The sequence below is a fragment of the Calidris pugnax genome, unplaced genomic scaffold (assembly GCF_001431845.1).
Source record: "Calidris pugnax isolate Ruff unplaced genomic scaffold, ASM143184v1 scaffold54, whole genome shotgun sequence".
In the NCBI taxonomy this organism is placed as follows: Eukaryota; Metazoa; Chordata; class Aves; order Charadriiformes; family Scolopacidae; genus Calidris; species Calidris pugnax.
Genome location: NW_015090864.1, coordinates 6,066,828 through 6,091,668, shown reverse-complemented (window position 1 = coordinate 6,091,668; position 24,841 = coordinate 6,066,828). Strand labels below are relative to the sequence as shown.

Below are 24,841 nucleotides of genomic sequence, written 5' to 3'. Positions count from 1 at the left end.
TAATGCTGATTCCCCGTGCTATGAAGCACTGATAAATGCACTGCCCACCTTACACCTCCCAAAGCCAGGCACCTTCTGCAACCAGAGACTTGGCTCCATGAGATGTGGAGCCCAGTACCTGCTTTTATCTGTTAGCATGGGCATATAAGCAGCTGTGGAACATTGAGCAATTACATTTTAATTATTTGTAGACTATTGGATATGAAAAAAAGAGCAAATTGGATTGACCTGTAGCTAGCAGGAGGCTTCTACAGAGCTGACACTGATTCTTCAGGGACAGCAGTAGCAAAGATTGAGTAAAAAGGTGTGAGTTGAAGTTTGAGGTGCTGTGAAAAGTGACTTCAAAATTGGCGTTGTGGAACTGTTTCCCAGTTTGTCTTGGGTTTTCTCAAAACTACATGAACTGCTCTCATCAGGAAGAACTTTGGACCTGGTGCTCTAAGACGTTATTGAGTCTTGGCTGTGATGGGAATGCCTGTCTCTTGAGTGCCAGTTTGTGTGAGCAGGTATGATGCTAAGAGAAGGATGAAGTGGCACGAATTTATTCTCAGTGAAACAAACTAAACTGATCCAAAGAAGACATGGGAGGATGACTACACTGGGGGAAAACACAATTCAGGTTACACTTTTCCATGGTCTTGCAAGAGCTCTCCTATCAGAGTCAATACATACACAAACAAATGAGGAGAACTTTATTTTACTGAGTGGAAATTAGGGAGCTACCCCTGCAGATAGGCTAAAATCAAGAATATTTTATTAAAAGTACGTGTTTGTATGAAATTTAAGTTGCTACAATGTAGTTTTTTCCATGGAGCTGAATGTCCTGTTTGAAGGGCAGGAGGTTATTTTCCAGTCCTGCTTCCCCTTCCAAAAACATCAGTTCAAGTAACAGCAATACTCATGACACATTGATGGTGCTGGCAGTTTTAACAGCAAAAGAAATCAATTAAAAGGTTTCCATTGACCTAAAGCTTTGGGTTGTGGTAGATGGGATCAAAAGATAAATTTAGCTCAGAATTAAAGGTTGTTTACAGAACTTTGAATGGAAAATTAGGCAGCTTTCAAACACCTTGAAGCTGGTGGTCAGATTTGAATTACAGTGAACTTGCACTATATTTGGGGAAGTAGATGTTTTTCAATGTCAAGTTTTAATTTTCTGCCTTCTCTTAGTGATTTTTCTCCTTCTGAAATTCAATACTATTAACTATGGTGCCTAAAATACTCCCTAAGGAGGGCTCCTGGTGCTCCGATAATAAAGAACCAGATAGTATTTTTTTTTTTTTTGAGGACTGCAAGATGCAATACAGAAAGTTTTTCACATATTTTATCCATTCTAATAATTTATTTTCTTGGAGAACATTTTGTGATTAGACTATGCCCTCTTTAAAAAAAAAGCTTGTGGCTGTACTGGTTTTTACCCATAGATGGAGCAAGTAGCTCTGATTTCCAGTACCTCAGGGAAGAAGCGGGGAAAACCTGCCACATTCAACTCAGCTCTCATTGAAGGCTTCTTGACTGTGGCTGATCAGTGCTGAGGCTTTTCTTCAAGCTTTAAACTGAAATTCATTTCCCCTCAGATTTTAATACGTACTGGTGACATTTAGGTAACAACTTGCAGTGAAGATGGGTTTGGTCCGAGACAGGCTGTTGTGGAAGGTCAGCAGCTGGGTGCAGGCATTTCATCTACTGCTGCCTCAAGCTATTTCCCACCACTACTCGTGAGGAATACCTTCCTGAGACCAGGATGCCAGGTAGCTGAGGCCACTTCCATCTTGGGTTTTTCATCCATGCTCACACCTCCCCTGCCTTCTGAACAGGGAGGCGGGTGGGATGCTGGAGGGAAAGGCCATGGGGCAGCTTTGATTTCTGGCTGTGACTACCCCCATCATGCAGGACAAGGGGAGCAGGTGGTAGAAGGATGGGGCTGCTTGGTCCAGTTGTGCCTTGGGAGGATGGTCAATCCTATAAAACCTAGGAAAGGAGCAGAGCCATTTGTTTTGCTTTCTTTTCCAGTGCTGCTGTGCAAAACCATCTCATCATAATTTTTCAAGCTTGCTTTGCCTGGAGAGGCAGACAGGGGGACCAACACTGTTCATTTCGATCTCATCTACACTAGAAAAATGACTTTTTGCAGACAACACGTGTCAGCACGGCTGCAGCCGAGCTGGTGTCACACACAGCTTTGGGTGGCTAAAGACCAGCCACATTCAGCACCGTTTCTCCTGCCAGTTCCTGACATCTGCTATCGGCAGCAGCTGATTTTTCTGGTTAAAACGTGCCCATGATGAATGGTTTTAGTTTATTTGAAGATGCCTTTCAATGCGCTTCCCATTTCACCTTAGTTTCCCATGATCAGTGTTATCTGCATAGGTGGAGTACATCCAGTGTGCTTTTGTATGCTTTACCACTCTTTCTAGGATTTTTCAGACTGTCTTCAAATTGCTAATGATTTAGATGCAATGATGAAAAAAAAAAGGGAGTTTTTTCAATCTCTAATTTTCATCTATAGGGAATGGGACGCACCTGTGACCAGATTAATTTCCATCTTCTAACTCTTTCCTGGGTTTTAAACTATCAAACATGCTATAAACAATTTTTATTATATATATTTTTTATATATAATTATAAAAGACTTTTAAATAACAACCAAGTTATTATTTCTCATGATGTATGGACAAAACCTTAGTTTTATATTTGCTCTGTTAGAGATGGCTGCTGGCGTGCAGAGGAAATAGAAACTACAGTTTGGACATCTCCAAAGGTTGATGAACCCTGGTGGCTTTTCACTGCTTGTCTTCTTTGTGCCCTTTGATAAGAGAGGTCTGCAGAGCAGTGCTCATGTGCAGGTGACTTTTGTTCCCCCACAGATAGTAATGTAAGCAACAGGAAAGCTAAAGAGAGAGTTTGGAAGTCTCGAGGTGTCTAATCACAGGAAATAAGTTGTGGGGGACTTTTTTGTTGTTGTGGGTTGATGTTTCTTTTAAACTATCATCTGTAGTTTAAAAATCCAGGAATACATGTAGGAGCAGATTTTCAAACATGTTTAGGTGTCTATTTTCCATTTAAATCAATCATTTCAGATTTTGGTCCCTAAGCAAGTTAGAAGTGCTGGAGAAATCTTGTTGATTTTAGTAGGTTTGTTCAGACATTGAATGTTAAGTACATTGCTTTGTCTGAATCTTGGTGAGTGGTTGTCATCATCCCATTGAAAATGCATTGTGCGTCTGAGCTCTTTTGATATGCAGTTAGAGTCTGAAGTATTATTAATCACTTAAGGTATGAGATCCAAGCTACAGATATAATGAGTTCTCAGCTTCTTAGATAAAGTCCATGGAAAATGCCTCAAAAATGGGCTGAATCAATGTGATAAATGTTGAGTCAATCAGTTTTCTGATCTGGAAAAGTATGGAATGAAAGAACCTGACCACAAGGCAGAAAACAGTACATAGTTTGGGAAATATAGTATGCGTAGTATATTAAGTATAGCTATGGGCAGAAACTGCAGTCTCGAGGCTGAGCTGGTACAAACCATCACATGAGCTTCCAGCATCTGCTTCAGCAGAGCATCACTTCCAGCAGTCACTGGCAGAGCCATGAATGGGGCAAGGAGGGCCTGTAGCATCCATTCTAATTTGGTCAGTTGTCGGAGCACTTGACAGCAACTCGTGCAGTGATCATCCAACTGTGGAGTTGTCACTGGTACATTTGGTGTATACAGCAAATTGAAATGCAGGTTGGTCGTTACTGGGAAGAGGGGATGTGGAAAAGCACAGAAAATCTCTCCTAGTATAAAGCTGTGTGTGGTACCAGGTTTAGGATTTGGGTTTCCCCATTGCCGTAATAAGTCAGATAAATATCATGCTGGATTAGGAGATCTAGGAAGAAGACTTTTGTACTTGCAGTTTGACAGAGATGAAAGGAAATTGTGTAATACCAAGGTTACATTAACATCACTGATCTAGCTAATTCCCATCCTCCTGAATCTGGTGGTGGAGCTAAGTCCTTCCACCCTGCTCTCTATTTGACTCAAGTACGATCACGTTTCCTTTGTCAAAGCAAAGGAGAACAAAGATGTGACTCTTTAAAATTAATTGGTTTAGGATTTTCTAGCCTAGTGACTTAATTGATTTGGATTTTATTGTGCTTAAAAAAATCAACACATCAGCTGCAGGAGGCTAGAAGTCATGTTCTTAGTTTAAAATAAAAAGAGGACAGGCAACGTCTTCTACTCATGGCAAAAATGAGTCTTGGGTATAATTTTTGGGCATTGACTTATGAATGGTTCCCAACCACCAGAACCTTTACAGAAATATGTTTGAATAATGTATCCTAAATGGGATAATGAGTATTTGGAGCCAGTAACTGTTACTGCAGATGCTTTGATAGTTCAGCAAAACCTGGGGCAATCTTCTCTGGAACAACATGGGATATACTGAATAAAGGGACAAAATCCTGCAGAGGACCCAATTCAGGTTCAGAAAAGCATTTTGCTACTCACAGGCACACATATGCTCCCCAAAGTTTGCACTGGTTTTGGACTTGCAGGATGAGGGTTGTAAAATGTTTGGAAGCCCTGGCTGTGCTTCACCAGCTGGCGTACGGAGCCCTTTGTGCTGCAAAGTGGGCGTCTGTGGATGCTCTACAAATTCAAGTGCAGAGGATGGGGCAGAGAGGTGAGGATTTGTGGTGGGTGCAGTGTGAAGCTGTGATAAGTAAAAATGTGGTAGTGAATGTAAATTTGAAAGGAATGTCCTGAATAGCAACCTTCACGAAGGGAAGATTTCAGTCTGTAGAGTCACCTGTACACTATAAGCAGTAACCTGTAGCTGGAATTCTCCACAGGTTGTTTCTCTTTGGTCCATTTTCTGGATGTCAGAATTTGTTATCCAGCTAAACTGCTAAACCAGTACAAAACCAAAGCATTGCTGGAAAGGTCCAAATGTCAGGAATTAACTGATTTGTGACAATCATGAAATCATTGAGCCAGCAATGAGCTTACAGAGGTCCCTGGGCTGAGGATCTCTAGGATGGATCAATGGACTAACTGCCCACCCCAGGGATGGCTGGTTCTGGCAGAAGGCACTAAGTTTTTAATGAAACCCAAATAGGATCTTTCTTATTTTAGTTATAAAAAAAAAAAAAATAGTTGTGAATTGTTCGGGGGTGACATTAGTGGTTTTTTTTAAAAAAAAAAAAATATTTTCTTTCTTCATGGGTTTTCTGCTGTGTTCATTTCTGTCACAGTTCACACGGTATTTGAAGATTCTCCTCCATCTTAAAAAAAAATTCTTATCTTAGATTATGGAAAAATATTGATCCATGTGTAATTGATATGTGAAACAAATACTCGGCATCTTTGATGATCAACCATCAAAACACCTCATTTTGTTACTTGAACTATTTGGAAGCTTGCCTCGGGGCTCCTGTCAGCACATTTTATTGGTAGGCAACTGCGGCGGTTTCCAACAGGATTTCTTTGTAGTTTGTTTCTTGCAGCGTCTCCTGCTGCTTGTGGCTCTCAGAGCCTGAATTGTAAGTGCAGCTTTGAAAGCCCTGCGTAGGTGTGTGACACAGGACTGTGGTGACAAGTGCCTGTGGGTAGCTACGCCAGACAGTGCCGCGCTGTGTGAACCCAAACCGCGTCTCCCTGGGAGCTCCTACCCGACCGTGAAACGTAGGTGCCCTCCTGTGGGCATCCCGCTGCTCCTCCTTGCTCTGTGGAGAGCCTGAGTCGACCTTGCCTGCCTAGAGGTGCCTTGGTTTTGAGCAGGATGCTAAGGACCTTTTATTATGGCTTTTTTTTTCTCTGCCTCTAAACCCATTCAACCCGCAGGGGCTAAAAGCATCCCTCCCTCCGACGTGGGTAACAACAATCATTTCAGTGGTTGTTCAGGAAACCAGGTTCTCTCCTTGTTTGCCAGGAGGGTTTACCATTGGCCTCAAATCAGGATATGGTCCTCAATATGTGTTAGACATTTATTTGTGTTGATAAATACACTTAAATTAACTTCTGCTGGGCAAGGCATGTGAAGATTAGCCGTTAATCATATGTTCTTCAACAAACACTGTTATTTGGGAATCCTGAGCGTTTTGTTTCAGGGTCACTGTGAATGTATCTGCTTTATCGCCTGCCTGAGCTGGGCAGGAGGTTTGGTGTCAGATTTGTTTGCTTAACCTCAGTATAAGGTTTCCAGAGCTCTTCATGTTCACGGTCTTTCCGTGGATCTGTTTAATGGCGAGTGAACTGCGCTTGGCAATCTGAGCTGTAACTCCAACAGGATGATGCTGTTTGCAGTTATGTGGTTGCTCCAATTCCTTTCACACGCCGACGTGCCCTCCATAGTGCCAAGCAGCCAGAGGCCAAAACTGGCTTTAAGCCATGCAAAATAAAAAATCCGTGTCTAAATGCTATGAAGGTCAAGACTTTCTGGAGAGGAAGTGAAAAAATTGCACGGGAACTAATGCTTAATATTGAAATGAGAGTAGCTACACGTGGTTAATAGTGCCCATGTTATTTATTCTGTGTTTAGCATCTACATTATCTGCCTGCCTCCTTCATGTGTCGTAGAATCATAGAATAGTTTGGGTTGGAAGAGACCTTTAAAGGTCATCTAGTCCAGCCCCCCTGCAATGAGCTGGGACGTCTTCAAGTAGATCAGGTTGCTCAAAGCCCCGTCCAACCAGACCTTGAATGTTTCCAGGGATGGAGCATCAACCACCTCTCTGGCCAACCTGTAAAAAGTAGAGTTTGCTGGAGAAGTGTTGAGCTTGGCCACGTTTGGTGCACCTCAAAGGATTTCTGAAAGACAAGAAGCAAGAACAGCAGCTGAAACACATGTAGCCAGGTAATAATAATGGGATTTTGGCAGAGAAATCTCCAACAGCGGCGCTCGATTGCAGTGCAGCACTGGCCTAAACTTGTTCAGGAGAGCGAACCTCAAAAATGAATTGACATGAACATTTAGATGAGAGGGTAGCTGCATTTTTTCATCTTTTAGAAGAAAGTATTGCTCCTTCCAGCAAAACTAATTAAAATGTGGGTTCTGCACATGCAAAGATGAACTTCTGCTATATTATGTGCATTTAAACACATCTGATTTACTACAACAAACTTTCTCAGAGTGACACGAGAGAAGATTTGACCATTGGGCTCTGAACACAATGGAACAATTTCCAGATTTAGGTGCCTGAAGTCAATAGCATAAATCCTTGCTGAGACACCTAAGCCAGTTGACTTGGGAAAAAACAAAAAACAACAACAACAAAAAAAGACCTTCTTAACTAAAAGAAAATAAAAAGAGAAATAAAAAGGAATTATTTTGGCTGAGTTCAGCGGTATTTCCTAGTCACCCCTATGAAGGTGGTGATCATTAAGGAATAATTTCCTGCCTGGGCATCCAAGTGTTGGGTTTTGTCCTTCAAAGCCAGAGGAAAGCCCTTACTTCCAATGCAATCAAAGGCGCTCTCATTGACGAAAGCCTAATTATGACCTTTCCCTCCTTAAAAATGTAAATAGTAAGTAACGAGGATTATCACCGATCTGACATCTTGTGTGTTCACTGGCGTTCACGGAAAGCTTTCAAGTAAATGGTGGGGATTAGCGCAAACCAGTTTGTACAGCTGTCTAGATTTTGTTGAATCAGAAGTCCAGTCTGCAGAAAAATATGTGGATTATCAGCAAGTACTTACCTAGTGGAAAGGGAAGATGGTCAGGGATAGATGTTCTGAATTTCAAGAAATGGTCAAAGCCATGGCTGTGGGATAACAAATATGGACTTCATTCAATGTTAGGAACATTTTTCCCAGTTTTCTTTGTTGTAGAAACAAAGATCAAGAAAGAAACTGAGATTTAGCATTTTGCTTAATTGCATGAATGTATTTAATTAATAGCTATCAGCTATCACTTTGGTATTCCCTTGTGATGGGCCATAATTCCTTCAAATTTGCTTAACAGAAGCGGATTTATGTGCTCATATTATCCAGACCATTGGGGCAAAGACTGTGTAAATGAAAATGCAAAAAAAAAAAATTACCCTGTCTTATATCTGTGTGTTCTGTGGAGCATCTCCATGTAACATAGGAGCACTTATCCCTGCAGTCAGATAAACCCTGAAAGACAAGTTCCCCCTGGGTTTGGGGTGATGGTGGTGATGGTGAGCTGGGGTGGAGCTTCTGTGCAAGGGAGATGTCACCAGGGTGGTTTCTGTCCCTGGCTCCCAGGTCATGTTTTGCATTGTCCTTTAACCACAGAGTTTAGGGTTGATGATGGAAAGTGAAATCTCAGAGGTTTTTTTTTAGAAAGTAAGCCCTGGTCAGGTCTCAAGGATGGTGGTTACTCTAGGATTGTCCCCAGTCTTGGAGGATGGTGATGGAAGAGCAGTGGCCATCACAGAGGATGAAATTCAGAGTAAGGCACCCCATTACGTGTGGCTGTGGCAGGGGCTGGGGGAGATCTGGGTGGCTGCAGCCACCTCAGTGACCCAGGAGAGTTTGTTTGGCACTGGGGGGCCATAGATTAGAGGAGGGGGGGGAGTGACAAACCTTGGGAAAATGGCCTTTGATCAGCTCTTTCTCCAACTGCAGTTTCTTGGCATGGGTTTTGTTAAGGCACGTCACTGCAATTAAGTCACATTAGAGTCAAACAAGCTGCTGATGAGCACTGGTCAGAAGTCGCACTGCTGTTAAACTGACACATCATTTTGGGAAGAGCTTTGAAGCAGAGTAGCTGGATTGTGGCTTAGAGTAGCTGGAAGCCACCATGGCCATCACAGGAAGTCCCAGTAGCCTCTCTGGAAAGACAGGATATGGAGAGAGTGAATGTGGTCGGTGGAGGATCTTACAAAGCAGACAGCTGGGCTGCAGAACGGGAAACTTAAATCCTCTGCGTGCAGCTGCTTCCCTGGGGAGCCCAGCTACAAAGCGAGGGAGCAGGACGGAGCATGGACCTCCACCAGCTGTGCCACACCTTTAGCCATAGCTTGGCTCTAGTTTAGCTGAGAGAGCCAAGAGAGGGTCCTGGCTGGGCTGGGGGTCACAGAATCACATAATCGTCATGGTTGGAAAGGACCTCTGAGATCACTGAGTCCAACCACGCACACACAAAACACCCTTACAATCTCAGCCACCAGAACATGCCCTGAAGTACATGTTTCTTAAATACCTCCAAGGATGGTGACTCAACCACCTCCCTGGGCAAGCTGTTCCAGTGCCTGACCAGGCACAGGTCTCGCCTGTGCTTGGAAAAATTGCTTGGAGAGCTTAATCCTCAGGATTCACACCATCATTTTCACTCTTTTATTGGATTTTTGTATTTAAGAAGAGGTATGCAGTTGAGAAGAGGTGAGAGTTTCTCATGCACTTGTGCATGTTCAGTGTAAGCATCCTGGTGCTGCTTTTGCATCTCTTGCATCCATGCACCAGCTTTTGCATCTTCAAACCATTCAAGTGTTCTTATGGTTCCCAGCTACGAGAGGCTTGGGGAAGGCAACAGCAAAAGGCATTGCCACAAAACGAGCTTGTTGAGTCATCTCCACCTTTCCTTCCACTGTGTATCGCTTTGTCCATTTCAGTTTTAAAGTTAAAGAAGAGATGTGGTATTTTTAAGAGCTTTTTTTCTGCTTGAAGCTTTCCATCTGTTTTTTGGCAGCATCCATAGTTTTTCCATGTACATTTTTTTACCAATGGTTAAATTGCAAGATTGGAGGTGCTATGACAGAAAGGTATCTCCTGCCCGCAGAGATGTCGAAGGCAGCACAGTGTCCAAAATCTCATGTCTGCTCCTGCTGTGATGGAAGGGGAAACAGAATTATGCTGCACAGCTGAACCTCAGGTATTGCCTGCTTTGTAGTTGACATCAGTTGGAAGGAGTTACAAGGTTGTGTTACGCGTTCTTGTTGTGTTCAGGCCTTCTTTGCTGTCTTGAAGTGATGTCATCCTGCTTAGAGCACTGATACATGGATTTTTTGGGGGGAAGAGCAATTGTCAGGAGCAGGAGAGTTTGCCCTTTGTTTCAGGGTTGGCTAAACTGAGTCGTTCCCCAGTGCAGAAGGGCTCTGTAGAATGGGCCACCAATGTTTGGGATGACATTGTTGAAAGAGCGAGTTGGCTGTTTGCGTATTCGAAGCCTGTGATATTATTAAGTAAATAAAACAAGCGGCACTGAAGAAAATATCCAAACAGCACATCGTTTCCTTTGGAAAATAACCCCACAGGGTGCTGAAACCTGCTGCTGCAGAGCACTGGGATAACTGTGCATCATTCCTCGCTTAGGAACCATGTCAAGACCAGACTGGAAAAATGATCTATAGTGGATTTTTCAATTCTCTGTTGTCTAGCTGCCAGGAAGAGGAGTTCTGTGCTATCTTTTGTATATTCACTTTCTGTTTCTGCCTGAAGCTCTCTGTCAAGTCCTTCCAAATTCTTTACCATAAAAGATAATAAAACACTACAGCCCTTCACTGACTGGCATCCAGAACTGTTTCTTCAAACAGTAAGGGGCGAGTCAGATTGGGAACAGGACAGCAATTAGGGGGAAAGTCTGGGGAAAATCTGATGCATTTTTGCCATCAGTGAAAACCGGGAATCCACCCACTGTAACAAAAAATTAGCAGGTACTTAATAATGCTCTTTTTTTCCCAGGACTCTATGGATACCCACCAGTAATAATTTACTCTAAGTACTCCATGAAAAGCAATGTTAAATCTCTCTGCTTTCTGCTTTGGAGGTCATGGAGAGACAGCTGAGCGAACCTCGGCAGTGGCAAATACAAAGCATAAAATACTGTCATTGGGCCACGGTAAAGAAGGAGCCAAGTCTTAATCACATAAACAGATTCTCATATACTTTCCCCATGCTATTTTATAAAGTGCTTATATAACCAAAAAGATTAACCTTGGAAAAAGAAGGCTAGAAAAATATTTTTACGGCTTCTTATTTATGGCTTTACTATGGTCGAGGAATTAGTTTGCATTTTACAAAGCCAAAACGTGGGGGAGGAGAGAGGAGGAGGGATCTGAATAAGGAGAGATATTTGCACGGCTCTCAGAATACTAAAGAAAAACTACAATCCTGGGGAGTTACCGCTGTCAAACGCAGACACACAGGCAAATCCTAGACTGGAGCGGGACTCAGTATCCAGGCAACGTCAACATTTTTTGCTAAGCTGCTGCCAGCGCCGCTGACAGCTTTTGCCACTTTATGGTCACATTAAAAAAAAAATAATGCCTGACATCACTGAAGTTCTTAGAAATTAATTTCTCATCCGTCCAGCAGATGCGAGGCTCAGCAACATGCGGCACATGCACATCTTGCAAAAATTCAGAGGGAAAAAACCTTTGATGAGCTCGTGGCTGGGAAGGTGTGTGGTTCCTTGTTTCTCTCTAAACCTGGCACTTCGTTGCCCCCAAAGTTTCTTGTCCTCTCCCTTGGACACAGTTACTTACTGTGCATCAGGGCAGTTAGTTACTGTGCATTAGGGAGCAGATCACATTTGATTAAGCTCTTTGTAAGCAATTTCTAGAGCTATGCTATAGGTTGCAGTATTAGAGGAGCCTTTGCTGTGCTAGGGCTCCACCTCTTCTTTCCTAGTTCTTTTTTGCATGATGCAAAAACCAAGTGGCTAAATGAGGTTAGGAAGTTAATTAATATGCTAATAATATTAATAAAGGAAGGGGAAAAGCCCTTGCATTTGCAGTCTTACGGGGTAAGGTGGGACAGATGGGCTCAGAACCCATACAGCCTGATGGGCTGAGTGCTGTGAGGCTGTGGGGACCATGCTGCAGGGTGAAAGAAAGGACACCAGTTTGTTGTGTCAATTTACTGAAATGCAGGTATTTTTGCTCTGGAAGCATTAATACAGTGAAACCCAACCTTTTCTTGGAGCTGAGAAGTTGAGATTGTGTTGAGGAGCCAGCCTCGCTCTTCATCACGGACCAACGCAGGGATCACTGAGCACTCCCTAGGCACTACTGCCCATTTTGTGCTTCTGGAGAAAAAGCAAAACCATTGTTCACCTTGAGAAGTGCCTTGTGACGGCGACCAAGAAATGGTCTTCTCCGGGTTTTGGTAAAGTTTCAATAATTACTGCAGTTAAAGAGTGTGAATGTTGTAGCAGGTGACTGTAAATAGGGATGGCTGGAGGGTACAGGAGGAATTAGAAGGGCGTGATTCGGGCTGGTGATGCTGAGGGCTGTGACTCAAAACAAAGACCAGCAGGACCTTCCCTGACAGTGCTGCACTTGACACAGGAGCTCGTGTTGTGTCTTTTAAAGGGTTGTGCAGGAAAAAAAAAAAAAAAAAAACAACTACTCAGAAATTAATATAAAGACTTGTTGGGTTGCTCAGTTTTGCTGGCAATGAGCCTGTTTTTTCAAAATGAGGCCGGAAGGAATTTGGTCTCTTGGGCTGGGGGTTGGTGCTTTCTGCCCTGCGTTTGCATTGCTCCACTCCAAACAATTCCTGGAGACATGGAGATTTTGCCATTTGCCTTTGAAGACATCAGCTTGTAATGGATGTAGGCAGCAAATAAATGGGAAGGAAAGCGGAAAGCCAGAAACCTGTGGTCACCGTAAGTATCTACTTCATCCGCTGTAGGTCTTTGTTTAAGATTTTTAATTATCTTTCCGGTTAATAGAGACAGAAGAGGGATTGATCTAAGCAGGAGACTCTTGCAGTGCAGTAACACACAGCATCTGAAGACAGCTTTTCATGTGAAGCTCTTGCAGAGATGGTGTGAGTTACCCCTGGTTGTGCGGTGGCCTGGTAACAGAGCTGAGAATAAAAGCAAAGTCCCTGAACTCCTTACCCAGCCCCATTTCAGTGTTCCTTCCTCCCCTCCTCTGCCCCATCAGTGTACAGTTTCTGTTCGTGTGTATTAGTACAGAGGTTTTAATATTTTTTGCTGCAGTGACACACTTGCAAATAAGATGACTTTTAGACTTGCCAGGCCTTATTGCTATCTGCCAAGGTGATGATGGAGGATTTTTTTTCCCCCAAAATACGTATTATGTGATACTAACAAAAGCATTCAGTCTGTAACAATGATAGGTTTTTACAAGCTGTGTCAGGCAACCTCCACTCCAGGAGCCAGGACTGCACCAAGCTGCATTATGGAAAGCTCATAGGACTGTGTTAGAAATGTGCCCCTGAAAACACAGACACCTGAATGAAGGACTAAGGAGGCAGGATGCTTTTGGGGCAGAGCAAGAAATTCAAGAGTTGATCTTTGTGCTGTTGGATATATCCAGAGCTCTGTAAACATAAAACTGAGATTTTGCTTTGATTCTTGATGTAGAGTTTAAACTGATTAATGATGTTAGAGCTGGTACTACTGGCATGTGCTCTGATTCACAAGGGCATCCTAAAACTTAAATAACCAAGGGGTGTTGCACAAGGAGTTACTATGATGCTGTCTCTTCTCTACTCTGTCTCTGGCTTTCAAGTAGTGCCCCCAAGGACACACTTGACAGCCTTTTCAGTCTCCTACTTTATCATTAGTTGTTGTGGAAAGGTTTCAGACTGCTTTTCCTGCTGGCAGGTATTGTGTGTCCAAACTGGCAAGGTTGGCTTTTCCAGGAGTACTCTCTTACTGCCTTGTAGCTCCCAGCTTTCCAGCTCTTCTGTCATCTAGGCGTACAGACTCAAAAAGCTCTCTCTAGTTCATGTCTGCGTTGGTCCCAGCCAACCCACTGAGATTTTTCACACAATCCTAAATATGACAACTCTGAACTTTACAGTGCTTGGTGTTTTCACTTGCACAGTGAATGAACAAGAAACTTTTCACCACTCAAGCTGTCCCACGCAGTCCCTTGATTCACTCCCATCATAGGCCTGTGGCTCCCGCAGTCACAGCAGCTTCCCAGCTGGATGTCATGGATGTGATGGATGCTTTTTTCCAGGTTACCTGTCTGCCAGTTACATGAATTGGCAGAATCATCAAGAAATGGGAAATATTGGGGCTTGGGTGGTGTCCAGCTCATTGTAGAAACTAAAACAAATGCCAGGTTTCCCTTACATGTCCACTGTCTCCATCTTTGTCCCTTCTATACCCTGGCAGATTTGGAAGGTACCAGTGTTACCATCTCAGTAAGCTGCAGGGTCTGTCTTTCTCACTGTGCTTTCATCTCTCTTAAAGAGTCAGTGAAGTTTCTTTTGCTAACAACATTGCTATGTTTGATCTGGGTGCAAAAAATGTCAAAAAAATCTCCAAAACCCAACAACTCCAAAAAAACAACCTGGAAAGAGAAACCAGAAAGAATTTCAATGATTTCTCTTCCAAACCTCATGTATGTGATAACGAACATTTCCTCCTCTATACTCCCATCTGCTCTGGCAGATCTTCTGTAATCTGGGTGACTAATTCTGGTAATCTCTTTGGAGCTGGGGCATGTGAGACAGCCACCTCACGCACACAGTGGTTTAACACAGAGTGAACAATATGTTATGTTCTTGCAAAGGAAGGAGCAGAGCTCTTGAGTCCAACAAGTCTCTGTCTTGTTCTGTTCCTCACCGGCCTCGTGCCAGCCTGCTGCCCAGGGACTCTTGGAAAGTCACTTCTCCCTGTGCAAAGAAGCTACAAACCATGGTCCTTACCTCCCTTCTGCTGAAGATGAAGAGGTGCTGTAGGAGCTCTAGCTGGTGGTGGTTCCCAAGATGTTTGTCATGGGAAGTTAACAGAGCTGGTTTGCTAGTTGTGCTATCATTATGATATTACAGTAAGCAATGTACTTGGGTTTATTCCCTCGCTTACAACTAATTATGCTTCAGAATGATTAATTAATAGGAAAAGTAAGGGTAGAAAAAGAAGATAGATCTTCTGGGGGTGTGTATGCGTGCGTTTGTTGGGCGTTTTTTTTTAAATCCCTTGTATTTTTTCTTAACCACCAGATGAAGGCCTAGTGTATTTGCTGGGGGTGGCTTTAACAAATGGAGGGAGTAATGCAAAGAGGCTGCTCAGGGGCTTGGATTTCAGCACAGCCCCTGTCTGCACCCGGTGGATTCCTCCCTTTCTATCATAATCCCCTTGCTGGAGCAATCCCACTTGTAATGACAATGCAGTGTTGGGTGATCCTTTAGGAATTTCCCCTCTTGGCATCACGCCTGCGTTTAGTTCATCGGGTTGGGATCCAGTCCTGTGTGATGCCATTCACGTAAACACACGGTGGGTGGCTGGAGAATAAGTAGTTAAAGCCCTTCCTATAGATTCGCCGGCTAGGCCTTGGGATTTCGGGAGCTTTGAGTTTGAGTTCAATGGGCAATTCAGCTCATCACTGAGCACTACAAGACTCTGCTTTCACTGTCAACAAAGCAACATTTACAGTAGTTCATGGAAAATGTCCGTTCTGTGTAAACACCTGCATTAAATACCCCCATAGGTAACCTGAGCGTAGGCCTCAGGCCCTCCTGCACCGCCACAGCAGCTGAGAGCAGCAGAAGCACACGTATGCAAACTTCTTCATCCTTAAGCTTTGAGAATTTTGAGGTTAGGCGTTCATGGGGAATGGTTTGTTATTCTGGAAGTTGCTGCTCTCTTGCAGCTCAACCAAATGAGGTCCCTCTTTCATCACTGAAGACCTTCATCGGTGAGGCTGCTGGAGCCTGGAATGAGAAAGGCCTCTCCAGCGTTAGCTAAGCATTTAGCTTTTCAAGGTGTGGTTCAATTTTCTCTTCAGTCAGCATTTCTGCGTTCTCTCACATGTCTAATAGGATGCTGCTGACCACTGCCTCTAATTTTCTGTTTATAATATATATAGCATGTATGTCTTTATTATATCCATTGTTGCATAGGAATGGATCATTTGCGGGATGACTATCAACCCCAAAATTCCACTGTCGGAATTTTTTATTGTTAGGGAACACTTAAGATTATTTGCAACCAAAAATAGCAGATAATAATAATGAGTCAGGAGAAGAGTCTCTTTGTCATCTTATTTTGTGTGTAAGCAAATTTCTTGGCTTCAGCTGTCAGATGAACCTGCTCATTGTGGAGAGTTGAGGGATACAGAACTTGAAATTATTTTGAAATCATATCATCCCATCTAGATTTTGGGATGAGTGCATTGCTTCCAATGGGCATGTTGATCACTAAAGTTATATTTTATGGTAACCGTGCCCGTGTGAATGTTAAAACTGCAATAAGTGTGTGTGAAGCTGATTTGCTGCTAATGTTCTTACCAGCTTCTGAATTGCAGATGTGGCGGCTGTGGCTGTGCAATGAAGGGATGCTGCCTGGGTTTGTGTATGATGGACAGCTGAGGATCAGTGCAAACTGTTGCTAATTCAGTGAGTTTTCATCATCTTTCCAAATAAATCTCTTAAGGCAGAAGCCATGGAGGACTATATTTCTGTGGAGTCGAGGCGCTTTGATTCTCAGTCTCTTGTATTTTGGGGACAATGATATAAATTTCACTCTTCAGGTACTGGCCATCCCTAATGTATTACTTTCTTGGAGTAATTTGTGGCTTTATTCATTTGACGTCATGCAGTTTGCGACCTATTCAGTGCTGGTTGAAAGACTTATTCTTTATTTCGTTCAGCTCTACAATTCCCATTACAACTTTACCATCATTGAATCCGTTCCAATCCTGCATGAGAAGTGGGAAGAGGGAAAGAAAGAAGAACGAGAAGAGGATGAAAAAGAGATTTGTGATGTTCCAGTGAATCCTATCTCCTTCTCAAGGTTTAGTGGATGGATATGGTTGAAAGACTTGATAGAAGCAAGAAGAAAGAGAAGCAAGAATAGATGAGAAAAGTGCGAGTGGAGAAATACTTAGAAGTATTTCTAGAAGAAACTTTATTGCCTCTACTATTTTTTTTTGTACAAGTTACTGCTGAGATATTTTCCCTAACTGAGAACTTATTAAATTTTAGGAGTTGTGTTGTCACACCAGACATCCTGTACTTGCTGGATCAAATACTGTTTTGCTGTTTTGAGCACAGCCAGATTGCGGCGTGTATAAGAAGGGCTCCATTTTTCACATTACGAACTGAAATTGCTAAAGAAGTGAGTGCTGGAAACATATGCACCACAGTTTATTAGTAGGATGTGGGGAAATGATAAAATTATCATTTGGATAGGATCATAGTCGTCAGTCCCAGCTTATCGGTCTTTTGGGTAGGTGCTCTGAGCCTGAAGTACAGTGTTTTTCTTACTAGAAATCACCAATGTGCCAACACTGCCATTCCCGTTACTCCTATTCCTGCTGGTTCATATTATAAGCTCTGGAAAGGTAGGATAGAAAAACATCACAAAGACGCCAGGATGTAATTTATAAGTAATTTACCAAGAGTTCTGGGAAATTTAGTGTGCACCTTTGGGACTGCTAAAAAGATGCAAAATTAAACTTTCAGATTTTCAAAACCAATTTAGTGCCAGCCTGACAGCTTCAGAGATTGAAATATTTTTTAATCCACAGCGAAAGCAGCATAAAGTAGTATAAAAAAGAGGGATATAGACAAAAACTCATTGCAGTGAAACACTTGGTTATGATTATGGGAAGTAATTGAGCCCAGCTTGGAGTCATAAACTTGCAATTCTTTTATGGGGTGTGAGCTGGACTTGGACCAGATGGAGAAAGTGGTAGTTTGTATTATTTCCCTTTGAAAATGCAGGCTGTGTGCTCTGCCCAACCAGCCTGCAAAGGGTGTTCGGGCAAAACAGCCTTTTCGTTATTGTGCATTGCATCACTTGTAGTCTTGAGCGGGTGGTTTTTTTTAGAGCAACAATCTCTTTTACATATTTATTTGTGTGTTACTCTGAAATATTTTCCAAGTTTTCTATTTATATGAAAGAGGGTTGCAGTTAAAACTAGTCTGGTGTAGTGAGGCTTGTAAGTGTGTCCCAGCACTACTGACAAGGATAGAAAATGTTTAATTTTGCCAACATCAGTCTGTAGAATTGAGAGGAGAAATTTAGAAAAATTCCGATCTAGGAAAATATTTATGGACAACAAGGCAGAGAAACATGATCCATGTAGAAATGCAATCATGATTCATGCTTTACCCTTCTGAGGGTGGATCTGAACTTTACTTCTGTGACTAATGGCAAATACTGAGGGAATTTTGAATGAGGAAATTCTCAGCAATGAGGAAAAAGAAAATACTTGATTTTGCTGATTTGCAGTCTGAAGCCAGTTGAAGCGTTAATAGTTGCTAGGGGGATACATATTCTTTTTAGCCTTCCTGTTTGGTGCTAAATAAGCTCTAAATTTGAAGGAGGGAAGCATTGTTTTTTCCATTTTCACAGCAATAAAACCTCAAAGGACTAACTGGTCACCGGTGCTTGCCCCGCACTCTGCTGCTGCATTTGTACATCGGGTTAAATCTCCTGTTAAAAGGACAAGTGAGGAAATGGTTCAAACTGGCAGCATTTGAAGTATTTTCACCACGGCACAGAGTTTACACCTCCGTGGGACAGATGAATCAGTTTGTGTTTCTAAACTCTGACGGCTGGGTCAGATACCCTGTGGTGGCTGAGCTTGGTTGATGTGATGGAATCTTCCATATATTCTATCTGGAGACCAAATCTGAACACTCACCCCCAAGTTCTACCTCATAGAACAAATCTTCACATTGCATCCAGAGAAAGGAAGATTTTTATTGTGTTTGTGCCTGAAGAGTCACGTTAAATCACTGGGGAGAGGTACAAAAGGTGCTTTTGCCCTGAGAGATGGAGAACTGAGAACCAAGAAGCATTGAGAAGAGGGAGCCCAGCCATGGATGGGGCTTTTTCGGGTTGGATTGGAGGTGACTCTTGCCATGAGACTCCTCTCCTTATGTGGCCATGGAATGGCTCAGGTCTGGCCAGCTCAGCAGATACGGCGGGACTAGGGAAGCATTTCACACACATGCATGAGTTTTTGTTTCCTTCTTCCCCCCAAATAATTTTATTAAGCTTGATACCTCTCAGAGCACACCTGCATATGGCTTTTGGAAGGGGATGGTGTTATCCTTATGCGGCTCAAGAAACATTATATGCCATAACTAACTTGGAAGACTTTAAAGTAACTTGACAAGAGTCCATTTCATGGTTGTTTGGAAGGGATTTGTGTTTTCAATCTCCAGAACATAGATGGCCCCAAAGGAGCTCTTTGAAGCCCAGCTTTTTATTATTAGTTTTATAAGATCCTTCCACTGGAATCATTAAGAAGATGTAGTATCTGGTGTAAATGTGCTAGTATCTGTTAGACCATTAGCTGTGGGAGACAAAATGATCATACTGAAAGCACTTAGTGCTTTTATTAACAAATTACTGTGAAAGTCAGTTGTTAAATGGTGTTGTTTCATTTTCTGGTAGCTCTCTGCAGAAACAGTAGGGTCTTGCTGTTTTCCTTAATAAGGGGAAATGAGCCCTCCTGGTGCAATGGCCCTGCTTGAAAAGGTCATCAGCTACTATTTATCCTTGGCCTCTAACAAAAGCCCCAAAGGAGCTCTTTGAAGCCCAGCTTTTTATTATTAGTTTTATAAGATCCTTCCACTGGAATCATTAAGAAGATGTAGTATCTGGTGTAAATGTGCTAGTATCTGTTAGACCATTAGCTGTGGGAGACAAAATGATCATACTGAAAGCACTTAGTGCTTTTATTAACAAATTACTGTGAAAGTCAGTTGTTAAATGGTGTTGTTTCATTTTCTGGTAGCTCTCTGCAGAAACAGTAGGGTCTTGCTGTTTTCCTTAATAAGGGGAAATGAGCCCTCCTGGTGCAATGGCCCTGCTTGAAAAGGTCATCAGCTACTATTTATCCTTGGCCTCTAACAAAAAGGGGGCCATTTCCGTGCTGAAGCAATACCAATTTTTATCTCATTAAAAGGGGATTTAAATTTTTTGCTTTCTGATGACATTAAGTCATTCTCAGCAGTCCTTTGGCCACCGAAGAATGAAGAATGCTTTTCTGAGGAGGGGAAACTTGAGGTCCAGATTGCGTTGGAGTTGTAGGCAGCACTTCTTGTGTCTTTAGCCAAGTAAAGACTGAAAAGGGAACTGGATAACTGTCTTCAAATATGTCAAAGGCTGCTCCGGAGCAGAAGAGAACAATATGTTCTCGATGTGAATGGTGAATAAGACAAGAAGCAGCAGGCTTAAATTGCAGCAAGATTCAGTTTTGCTACTGGGGAGCTATTTTTCAGATGGGAAGGATGGTGAAGGTTGTGGGTCTCATGGAAGTAGGTTGAGACCTGGCCCATGGGGACACATGTCCATGTGCTTATGGGGAATGACAGAGCTTGTCCCACTATGACTACTGCTTCAGTTGTGGTTGCATTAACGGGGCAGAATAAAGCAAAGGGACAGTGGAAATGAAGCTTGCAGAGGTAAATCTGGTGGTTGCACAAGGCCAAACGGGGTGTGAAGACCTTGACACTTCCTACAACTATGTTAAAACAAGTATATAAGTAACACTGACACTTTCCCCTGCCAGTCTCTCAACACTTCCCATTGCTCCACCAGGTTTTCCTCTGCACTGGGTGAACTGTGAACCTCAAGGGAGGGGCTGGAGAAGGGGCTTTCTAAAAGCACTGTGCTAGCAGGCTGTTTTATGTCAAAGATCGTTACTTGTTGAAAAGCACTGGAATCTTCACTTGCAGAGCTGAAACAGGGCCACAAAGAAGGGGGTAAAAGAAAGTAGGAGGACAAGTCAAGAGGAGAAAGGCTGGAAAGAGCCTTAAATGAATTATTGTGGTTCCTCACATGGATCTCAGTGAGAGCCCTGTCTGGGAGATAATCAAGTGTCTTTTTTATTAGTAATTTGATTATCTTGGTCACTAAGTGGAAGAACAAAGGTGCCCTCTGTACTGTCTTCTTCCATGCCCTCCATAGCAGTAGCTGAGGGTGGCAGAGGAACTGCTGTCATCTCTGCACCTTTATTTGGGGTCCCTGAAGTCCTGGGACATCCTTGCATTGATGCCTGGGTGACAGCCATCTTTCTGAGAAACCACAGCTTGCCTGAAATCTGTGCTGATAAAGGTCTTTTCTGCACTATTCATAGCTGGTTTTTTCTTTTCCTTTCTAATGACATTAAGTCCCAGGAGAAATGGGCACAAAGAAAAAGGCACGCTTCTTTGGAGAGGAAAAAGGTGATACGACTTTTAATTCCTCCTAGAAATTTAAAAGATAAGACTCTCATTACTCTTGTAGGGTTTGATTTTTGAAAGATCTGTGCTTCAAGTTCCAGTGATGTCCAGAGGAAAGGCTGGTGCTCTGGGACTTTAAAAAAAAAAGCTTTTGATTTAAAAAAAAGTTTACTGTTATGTCAGGAAGGTTGACTACGATAGTTTGACCATGCCTTGGTTCGTGCTTGCACCCCTTTCCAGCCGCTCAAGATCTAGCCCACACTGCTCAACCCTTTCCTAAAATAAACAGCTCTAAATGTATAGACTCAGAGCCTAAGATAATACACCCCGGCCGGCTGGGATGAGCAACAGTCCTGTGAATGTTTGTCTCATTGAAAAGACCACGAGGTGGATTTCAACTGTGTTACAAACAGCTGTCCCGGGTGCCTTTTGCTTTGCCAACAGCAAATTTGAATGGAGCAATCTATGCAGAGCATATGGATATACACAGCATGGAGGGGACATGTCACTAGAGAAAGTCCAGCCCGTCAGTCCAGCTAGGGTTTCCAGAAAGTATCAGCCTTCTTTTTATGAGTTGGCAGAGGCTTGTTGCCATTAATCCATTAGTCATTAGTCGCGGAGGGCCGGGCGTTGCGGAGCTCATCGATAGGCAGCTGGACTGTGCTGTCGCTGCGAAGCCCCAGCACACATGAATCAAAATAGTTGGGTGATGTCATGTCAGGGTGCGAGTGTGCCCGGGACGCTCGCTGCCAGGAATTGTCTGTCCAGGGGTGGTTTCCTTTTACAGCCCTTTTTAAAGAGTCACCATGCCGAGCCGCACATGACAATTCCCTTCAAGAGGGCTTGTGGCTCCTTTGCATAGTTAGTCTTTTTCAAACGAGGGAGCTTATCAGGCGGTTCCTGACCTTTTCCGCATGAGCTGATCCGCTGGGAAACGTTTCTTTGGTCTCCGAGGCTCCTGACGGCTGGCGGATAAGAGCTCTGCAGCTGCAAGCTGGGCAGACTTTGAACTTCTCCCTGTGGCCACGGACACTTGCAGGCAAGTTCCTGTATGCTGGAATTAAGGCTGGAAGCACCCGGCGTGTGAGGTTTGGCAACCTCCTGCGGGGCGGCTCATCGCAAGGACCACAACCAAGCGCCTCGGAGCTGACCCGCTTGCAGGAGAGCTGGGCTGACTTACGGCCACACCATCTTCCTGGAGCTTTATTTTCTCACACCTGGGCAGCTGGTGTAAGAGACACCTTTCCTTCCCACTCGTGCTGCTTGTTTTCTTCAATCCTGGGCATGACCAACAGCTGCTGCCACTGGTGTAAGAGACACCTTTCCTTCCCACTCATGCTGCTTTTTTTTCTTCAATCCTGGGCATGACCGACAGCTGCCGCCGCAAAGCGCATGTTGCAGCTCATGAAGCGTTTCGGTAGCTTTAGAGGGAGCAAGAAGAGAAAGGAGCAGTGCAAGAGCTCGGAGAGACGCCAGTCCGACCCTCGTGGCCTGTTTGGTAGGGACCCTCCATGTTACCCATCCAAAAAGGAGGGACGTTGGTCTTTGGGAGAGGGCAGTGTGTGGGGGATAACGAATAATCAAACAACAAGATTGTGCTTCCCAGTTTCACTGACTGAATTGGGCGCTTCTTGCGTGGAGGTTATTTCTGTGTTGGTTTGCACCAGAGATGAACATCTGGGCTGACACTTGTAGCACATGTCAGATATAACCTTTAGGAACAGAATGCTGTTCCAGGAAGGTTTACAGTAAATTCTATGAAATAGATTCAAAAAGGGCTGTTAACTAATGTTACTTTAACTGAAGAATGGTAACAAAATGCTAAATTAGGGCTAACATTATATATTGAAAGGTGAATTTTAAGTAGAGAAAAATTGCTTATCAGTCAGGTAAGTAATGCATTTAAAAACATATCTTTCTGATACTGCACTTGTCATTATAATTGTGTTTGAGCTGCAATTAAGGACCTTTCTCCATTAATCAGAAGTTTTTCCTGGTCACTGAGTGCTAACTCCAGTCCAGATGCTGAGCTGTGTGTGTCAGAGAGTCTGTGAGTCACGTAAGGATCAGCTGGCCAGGAGATAAGCATTATTCCGACAGGATATGGACTTATTTCTTAGGAAAAGTGAAGGATGTAAGGTTTAATGCATTTCCTACATGGACTAATAGTAGCTGTTTTACAACTCTGTGGTTCCCCGAAGACCATGAGTGCTGCTGAGAGATTCTGCCCTGTGACTAAGAGGTTTAAAAGTGGTGTTACACTGAATCAGCCGGATAAGGCATAGTTTAGAGAGGCTGACTCGTACAACTGGTAGGCAAAGCTCTTTTTTACTCTTTCTCAGTCAGGACTCACTGTGTTAAATCCAGCAGAATGACGAAGGTATGAGTAGTGTTGGACCATATGGATGGTGCAGAGAGGTACATATAGATTTAGTGGTGGGAAGTTGCTATTGATGGATAGGTGGCTGCCCAGAAAGCTTGTTTTTCTATTATTTGAGGGTTTGCAATTTATTTAGTGGCTGGTTGTGTTGTTTTTACATTTCTTGCAAATGCTTCTCCTTTTGTTCCTGTTTTGTACAGTTAAGTGCTTTTTAAATCTAAGGTACTGTGCCTCGTTCTGCATTCCCCTAAACCCATCTGAGGGTTCCTGTTGGAGTGGCAGTAAGGTCAAGGTGATGTGAATGAGATATGACCCAAGTCTTTGGAGATTCACAGTGTCAGCAAGATGCAAAAAGACAGGTTACTGAGTTTATGCAAGAAGAGGGGAAAATTTAGTTTATGGATTGCCCAGATGTAAAATTTATTCCAAATTTCTAATTAAACCCGCTAAATTCTCACCTAGGCAGAAACAGGTGTGATTTGTTGATTGAGTGAATAATGGCACTTTGAGACAGTAATTCACCCTCTTCTTGTGGTTTCATCAGTGAGATGGGAATAGCCAACAAAAGGATTTGCTGCTGGAAGCACCAAACATAGTGTTGCAAGGATTCTTCAGCATCTAACTCTAAACCTCATACTTACTTTCCTCCACAGAGAAGATAATTTGTCCTGCACCAAGAGTACCAGCTAGATAGAAGTGTAATGTTTGTGACCATCATAAAAAAAAAGTTGAAAGTGTAATGCCAGAAATGCCAAAAAATGTATTCCTTCTTATCCTCCTTCCCACTAATCCAGCTCTGTAGCCCACTCCAGTGGTACTCAGCGAGCATTAAGCAGAGTTCTCTGTATGGTTTTTGCTCTACAGCCTGTGCAGATGCCATTCTTGTGAGGGCATGACCTGGGCAGCTCCCTGCATCTCATTCTCATCCTGAACAGAGAGTTACCAAGTCACAAGAAGCAGGAAAAAGCAAAATGGGATGTGTCTGAGTTACAGCTTTCCTCAGATGCGCTGCGGCGGGGGTTGCCTCTCCCATCCCAGCGGAGTCGGGATTCCTTTTGGGAAAAAGGTTAACACTTGCAAATGCAGCTTTTTATTTTTTTTTTCCCAAAAGGCCTTAATTATTTGCAGGGAAATGTCAAAACAAAGGCTTTGCATTATTTGCTAGATTTAATCTGTGTCTTGTAGCTATTATGCCTTACTAACAGCTCTCAAGGGAACCGCCGTCGCTCAGCAGGTTTTATGATCAGGAGTGATGTGCAGGAGCATTGGTAGGAACCAGACTTGGTGGCTCATCAGGTTTGGTCATGCACTGGTGCATCTTCTTTAGGTGCTGTCTGTCATCAGGGCTGAGAAATGAATGAGGGCAATCCAACATGAGTTTTCCCAGCCCGGTCTCCC

At 43.2% G+C, this 24,841-nt stretch overlaps 1 protein-coding gene across 4 annotated transcripts in view; it reads left to right on the top strand.

Moving 5' to 3' along the window:
* The window catches only part of PRKAG2 (protein kinase, AMP-activated, gamma 2 non-catalytic subunit), a 235,339-nt gene that overhangs the window by 83,912 nt on the left and 126,586 nt on the right, over window positions 1-24,841 (top strand). The window contains exon 1 of one of the 4 annotated variants that reach the window (XM_014945028.1): window positions 22,492-22,561. The exons of the other annotated variants lie outside the window; for them this stretch is intronic. The gene's annotated coding sequence lies outside the window, so the exon portion shown is untranslated. Of the gene's footprint in view, window positions 1-22,491; window positions 22,562-24,841 lie in introns of those variants that run through there. 4 annotated transcript variants of the gene reach the window in all.